At 42.6% G+C, this 6714-nt stretch overlaps 1 non-coding gene across 1 annotated transcript; it reads left to right on the top strand.

Annotated features, from left to right (window-relative positions):
* The first annotated feature begins 6019 nt into the window (after nucleotides 1-6019).
* LOC130955962 (small nucleolar RNA R71) lies at nucleotides 6020-6127 on the top strand. The gene has a single exon (XR_009076952.1). It is a non-coding gene; the product is annotated as a small nucleolar RNA R71 (small nucleolar RNA).
* The last annotated feature ends 587 nt before the right edge of the window (nucleotides 6128-6714 follow it).

Here is a 6714-nt window from a genome sequence, read left to right as displayed (position 1 = left end):
ATGAAGATGCCTTCCCTTCCGTCTCTCTGCTTTCCTACTGTCTTCATCCAATCCTTCTTACTCCTTTCCATGGCAAGCTCGTGTAGGGTTTCACCGTTGTCAGTGGCTACCTCCCATCCTCTCAGTGAAAATACGTCCCTGATGCTCTGTCACAGCATAGGCTAATCATCTGTCGGTTCTCGGTCCGGCCGGAATAGAATCCAGTGATTCTTTTGCGTCTGTCACTAACGCCCCGCCTTTCGGAGTTTGAAGCACGTCACAGTCATTCAATCATTGAATCCTACTCAGAATACCACAGACAAGGTTAGACCTTCCGGATTCTCTTGAATGCCGCCATCAGTTCTTGCCTATACCACGAAGACTCTGATCTCATGGAATGGCTGGCTCGTTTGTCAGGCGAGCACTCAGTTGTCAGGCGATCAACCATGCATCATGCAATCAGAAATCCAAGAGATATTCACTAAGCCTCATATGCTTGTAGAACAAGAATGGTTGTCAGTCACCTTGTTCATAGGTGAGAATGATGATGAGTGTCACGGATCATCACATTCATCAAGTTGAAGAACAAGTGATATCTTGGACAAAGAACAAGCGGAATTGAATAGAAGAACAATAGTAATTGCATTAATACTCGAGGTACAGCAGAGCTCCACACCTTAATCTATGGTGTGTAGAAACTCCACCGTTGAAAATACATAAGAACAAGGTCTAGGCATGGCCGAATGGCCAGCCTCCCAAATGATCTAAGATAGCATAAAATTAGAAGATAGCTACCAAGATGTCTCTCAAATACAATAGTAAAAGGTCCTACTTATAGAAAACTAGTAGCCTAAGGTGTACAAAGGTGAGTAAATGACATAAAAATCCACTTCCGGGCCCACTTGGTGTGTGCTTGGGCTGAGCAATGAAGCATTTTCGTGTAGAGACTTGTCTTGGAGTTAAACGCCAGCTTTTATGCCAGTTTGGGCGTTTAACCCATTTAGGTGCCAGTTCCGGCGTTTAATGCTGGAATTTCTTGAGGTGATTTTGAACGCCGGTTTGGGCCATCAAATCTTGGGCAAAGTATGGACTATCATATATTTCTGGAAAGCCCAGGATGTCTACTTTCCAACGCCATTGAGAGCGCGCCAATTGGGCTTCTGTAGCTCCAGAAAATCCACTTCGAGTGCAGGGAGGTCAGAATCCAACAGCATCTGCAGTCCTTTTCAGTCTCTGAATCAGATTTTTGCTCAGAACCTTCAATTTCAGCCAGAAAATACCTGAAATTACAGAAAAACACACAAACTCATAGTAAAGTCCAGAAAAGTGAATTTTAATTAAAAACTAATAAAAATATACTAAAAACTAACTAGATCATACTAAAAACATACTAAAAACAATGCCAAAAAGTGTACAAATTATCCGCTCATCACAACACCAAACTTAAATTGTTGCTTGTCCCCAAGCAACTGAAGATCAAATAAGATAAAAAGAAGAGAATATGCAATGAACTCCAAAAACATCTATGAAGATCAGTATTAATTAGATGAGCGGGGCTTTTAGCTTTTTGCCTCTGAATAGTTTTGGCATCTCACTTTATCCTTTGGAACTCAGAATGATTGGCTTCTTTAGGAACTCAGAATCCAGATAGTGTTATTGATTCTCCTAGTTAAGTATGATGATTCTTGAACACAGCTACTTTATTGAGTCTTGGCTGTGGCCCAAAGCACTCTGTCTTCCAGTATTACCACCGGATACATACATGCCACAGACACATAATTGGGTGAACCTTTTCAGATTGTGACTCAGCTTTGCTAAAGTCCCCAATTAGAGGTATCCAGGGTTCTTAAGCACACTCTTATTGCCTTGGATCACAACTTTATTTCTTTCTTTTTCATCAATTTTTTTTTTTCATTTTTCTCCCCTTTTTTTTCGTTTGCTTTTTTTTTTGTATTCACTGCTTTTTCTTGCTTCAAGAATCATTTTTATGATTTTTCAGATCCTCAGTAACATGTCTCCTTTTTCATCATTCTTTCAAGAGCCAACATTCATGAACCACAATTTCAAAAGACATATGCACTGTTCAAGCATACATTCAGAGAACAAAAGTGTTGCCACCACATCAAAATAATTAAACTGTTATAAAATTCAAAATTCATGCAATTCTTTTCCTTTTCAATTAAGCACGTTTTTATTTAAGAAAGGTGATGGATTCATAGGACATTCATAACTTTAAGGCATAAACACTAAGACACTAATGATCATAAGACACAAACATGGATAAACATAAGCACTAAAATTCGAAAAACAGAAGAATAAAGAACAAGAAAATCAAGGAACGGGTCCACCTTAGTGATGGCGGCTCTTCCTTCCTCTTGAAGGTCCTATGGAGTGCTTGAGCTCCTCAATGTCTCTTCCTTGTCTTTGTTGTTCCTCTCTCATGATTCTTTGATCTTCTCTTATTTCATGGAGGAGAATGGAGTGTTCTTGGTGCTCCACCCTTAGTTGTCCCATGTTGGAACTCAATTCTCCTAGGGAGGTGGTTAGTTGCTCCCAATAGTTTTGTGGAGGAAAGTGCATCCCTTGAGGCATCTCAGGGATCTCATGATGAGAGGGGTCTCTTGTGTGCTCCATCCTTTTCTTGGTAATGGGCTTATCCTCATCAATGGTGATGTCTCCCTCTATGTCAACTCCAACTGAATAACAGAGGTGACAATTGAGGTGAGGAAAGGCTAACCTTGCCAAGGTAGAGGATTTGTCTGCCACCTTGTAGAGTTCTTGGGCTATAACCTCATGAACTTCCACTTTTTCTCCAATCATGATGCTATGGATCATGATGGCCCGGTCTAGAGTAACTTCGGACCGGTTGCTAGTGGGAATGATTGAGCGTTGGATAAACTCCAACCATCCTCTAGCCACGGGTTTGAGGTCATGCCTTCTCAATTGAACCGGCTTGCCTCTTGAATCTCTCTTCCATTGTGCGCCCTCTTCACATATGATTGTGAGGACTTGGTCCAACCTTTGATCAAAGTTGACCCTTCTTGTGTAAGGATGTTCATCTCCTTGCATCATAGGCAAGTTGAACGCCACCCTCACACTTTCCGGACTAAAATCCAAGTATTTCCCCCAAACCATTGTGAGATAATTCTTTGGATCCGGGTTCACACTTTGATCATGGTTCTTGGTGATCCATGCATTGGCATAGAACTCTTGAACCATCAAGATTCCGACTTGTTGAATGGGGTTGGTAAGCACTTCCTAACCTCTTCTTCGGATCTCATGGCGGATCTCTGGATATTCACCCTTTTTGAGTGAAAAGGGGACCTCGGGGATCACCTTCTTCAAGGCCACAACTTCATAGAAGTGGTCTTGATGCACCCTTGAGATGAATCTATCCATCTCCCATGACTCGGAGGTGGAAGCTTTTGCCTTCCCTTTCCTCTTTCTAGAGGTTTCTCCGGCCTTGGATGCCATAATGGTTATGGAAAAACGAAAAAGCAACGCTTTTACCACACCAAACTTAAAATGTTTGCTCGTCCTCGAGCAAAAGAAGAAAGAAGAGAGTAGAAGAAGAAGAAATGAGGAAGAGGGAGATGGTGGTGTATTCGGCCAAAGAGGGGGAGAAGTGTTGTTTAGGTTGTGTGAAAATGAAGGAGTGAAGAAGGGTATTTATAGGAGAGAGGGGAGATGGTGTTCGGCCTTTATGGGTGGGTTTGGGAGGGAAAGTGGTTTGAATTTGAAGGGTGAGGTTGGTGGGGTTTAATGAAGGATGGATGTGAGTGGTGAAGAGAAAGATGGGATTTGATAGGTGAGGTGTTTTTGGGGAAGAGGTATTGAGGTGATTGGTGAATGGGGGAAGAAGAGAGAGAGTAGTGGTGGGGTTGGTGGGGATCCTGTGGGGTCCATAGATCCTGTGGTGTCAAGGAAAAGTCATCCCTGCACCAAATGTTGCTCAAAATCACGTTTTGAGCCATTTCTGGCGTTAAACGCCGGGCTGGTGCCCATTCCTGGCGTTTAACGCCAGGTTCTTGCCCTTTTCTGGCGTTTAACGCCAGTCTGGTGCCCCTTTCTGGCGTTAAACGCCCAGAATGGTGCCAGACTGGGCGTTAAACGCCCAACTGCTAGGTTTACTGGCGTTTGAACGCCAGCAACTTCTTCCTCCAGGGTGTGCTATTTTTCTTCCTGTTTTTCATTCTGTTTTTGCTTTTTCAATGGATTTTGTGACTTCTTATGATCATCAACCTACAAAAAACATAAAATAACAAAAGAAAATATATAAACTATAATCATTGGGTTGTCTCCCAACAAGCGCTTCTTTAATGTCAGTAGCTTGACAGAGGGATCTTATGGAGCCTCACAGATACTCAGAGCAATGTTGGAACCTCCCAACACCAAACTTAGAGTTTGAATGTGAGGGTTCAACACCAAACTTAGAGTTTGGTTGTGGCCTTCCAACACCAAGCTTAGAGTTTGACTGTGGGGGCTCTGTTTGTCTCTGATTTGAGAGAAGCTCTTCATGCTTCTTCTCCATGGTGACAGAGGGGTATCCTTGAGCCTTAAACACATAGGATTTTTCATTCACTTGAAGGATCAGTTCACCTCCATCAACATCAATCACAGCCCTTGCTGTGGCTAGGAAGGGTCTGCCAAGGATGATAGATTCATCCATGCACTTCCCAGTCTCTAGGATTATGAAATCAGTAGGGATGTAATGGTCTTCAACTTTTACCAAAACATTCTCTACAAGTCCATGAGCTTGTTTTCTTGAGTTGTCTGCCATCTCCAGTGAGATTCTTGCAGCTTGTACCTCAAAGATCCCTAGCTTCTCCATTACAGAGAGAGGCATGAGGTTCACACTTGACCCTAAGTCACACAGAGCCTTCTTGAAGGTCATGGTGCCTATGGTACAAGGTATGGAAAACTTCCCAGGATTTTGTCTCTTTTGAGGTAATTTCTGCCTAGACAAGTCATCCAGTTCTTTGGTGAGCAAAGGAGGTTCATCCTCCCAAGTCTCATTTCCAAATAACTTGTCATTTAGCTTCATGATTGCTCCAAGGTATTTAGCAACTTGCTCTTCAGTGACATACTCATCCTTTTCAGAGGAGGAATACTCATCAGAGCTCATGAAAGGCAGAAGTAAGTCCAATGGAATCTCTATGGTCTCATTTTGAGCCTCAGATTCCCATGGTTCCTCATTGGGGAACTCAGTGGAGGTCAGTGTACGCCCATTGAGGTCTTCCTCAGTGGCGTCCACTTCATCTCCTTCCTCTCCAAATTCGGCCATGGTTATGGCTTTGCACTCTCCTTTTGGATTTTCTTCTGTATTACTTGGGAGAGTACTAGGAGGGAGTTCAGTAACTTTCTTGCTCAGCTGTCCCACTTGTGCTTCCAAATTCCTAATGGAAGACCTTGTTTCAGTCATGAAACTTTGAGTGGTTTTAATTAGATCAGAGACCATGGTTGCTAAGTCAGAGGGGTTCTGCTTAGGATTCTCTGTCTGTTGCTGAGAAGATGATGGAAAAGGTTTGCCATTGTTAAACCTATTTCTTCCACCATTATTATTGAAACCTTGTTGAGGTCTCTCTTGATTCTTCCATGAGAGATTTGGGTAATTTCTCCATGAAGAATTATAGGTGTTACCATAGGGTTCTCCTAGGTAATTCACCTCTTCCATTGAAGGGTTTTCAGGATCATAAGCTTCTTCCTCAGATGAAGCATCCTTAGTACTGCCAGGTGCATTTTGCATTCCAGACAGACTTTGAGAAATCAAATTGACTTGTTGAGTCAACATCTTGTTCTGAGCCAAAATGGCATTCAGAGTATCAATCTCAAGAACTCCTTTCTTCTGACTTGCCCCATTGTTCACATGATTTCTTTCAGAAGTGTACATGAATTGGTTATTTGCAACCATTTCAATGAGCTCTTGAGCCTCTGTAGGCGTCTTCTTCAGATGAAGAGATCCTCCAGCAGAGCTATCCAAAGACATCTTGGATAGTTCAGAGAGACCATCATAGAAAATACCCATGATGCTCCATTCAGAAAGCATGTCAGAAGGACATTTTCTGATCAATTGTTTGTATCTTTCCCAAGCTTCATAGAGGGATTCTCCATCCTTCTGTCTGAAGGTTTGGACTTCCACTCTAAGCTTACTCCATCTTTGTGGTGGAAAGAACTTTGCCAAGAAGGCATTGACTAGCTTTTCCCAAGAGTCCAGGCTTTCTTTAGGTCGAGAGTCCAACCATATTCTAGCTCTGTCTCTTACAGCAAAAGGGAATAGCATCAGTCTGTAGACCTCAGGGTCTACCCCATTAGTCTTGACTGTGTCACAGATTTGCAAGAACTCAGCTAAAAACTGATGTGGATCTTCCATTGGAAGTCCATGGAACTTGCAATTCTGTTGCAGTAGAGAAACCAACTGAGGCTTAAGCTCAAAGTTGTTTGCTCCAATGGCAGGGATAGAGATGCTTCTCCCATAGAAGTCAGGAGTAGGTGCAGTAAAGTCACCTAGCACCTTCCTTGCATTGTTGGCATTGTTGTTATTTTCGGCTGCCATGTCTTCTTCTTCTTTGAAGAATTCGGTCAGGTCCTCTAAAGAGAGTTGTGCTTTGGCTTCTCTTAGCTTTCTCTTCAAGGTCCTTTCGGGTTCAGGGTCAGCTTCAACAAGATTGCCTTTGTCTCTGCTCCTGCTCATATGAAAGAGAAGAGAACAAGAAAATGTGGAATCCTCTATGTCAC

Source organism: Arachis stenosperma, chromosome 1 (assembly GCF_014773155.1).
Source record: "Arachis stenosperma cultivar V10309 chromosome 1, arast.V10309.gnm1.PFL2, whole genome shotgun sequence".
Taxonomy (NCBI): Eukaryota; Viridiplantae; Streptophyta; class Magnoliopsida; order Fabales; family Fabaceae; genus Arachis; species Arachis stenosperma.
This window is presented reverse-complemented; position numbering and strand designations above follow the sequence as displayed.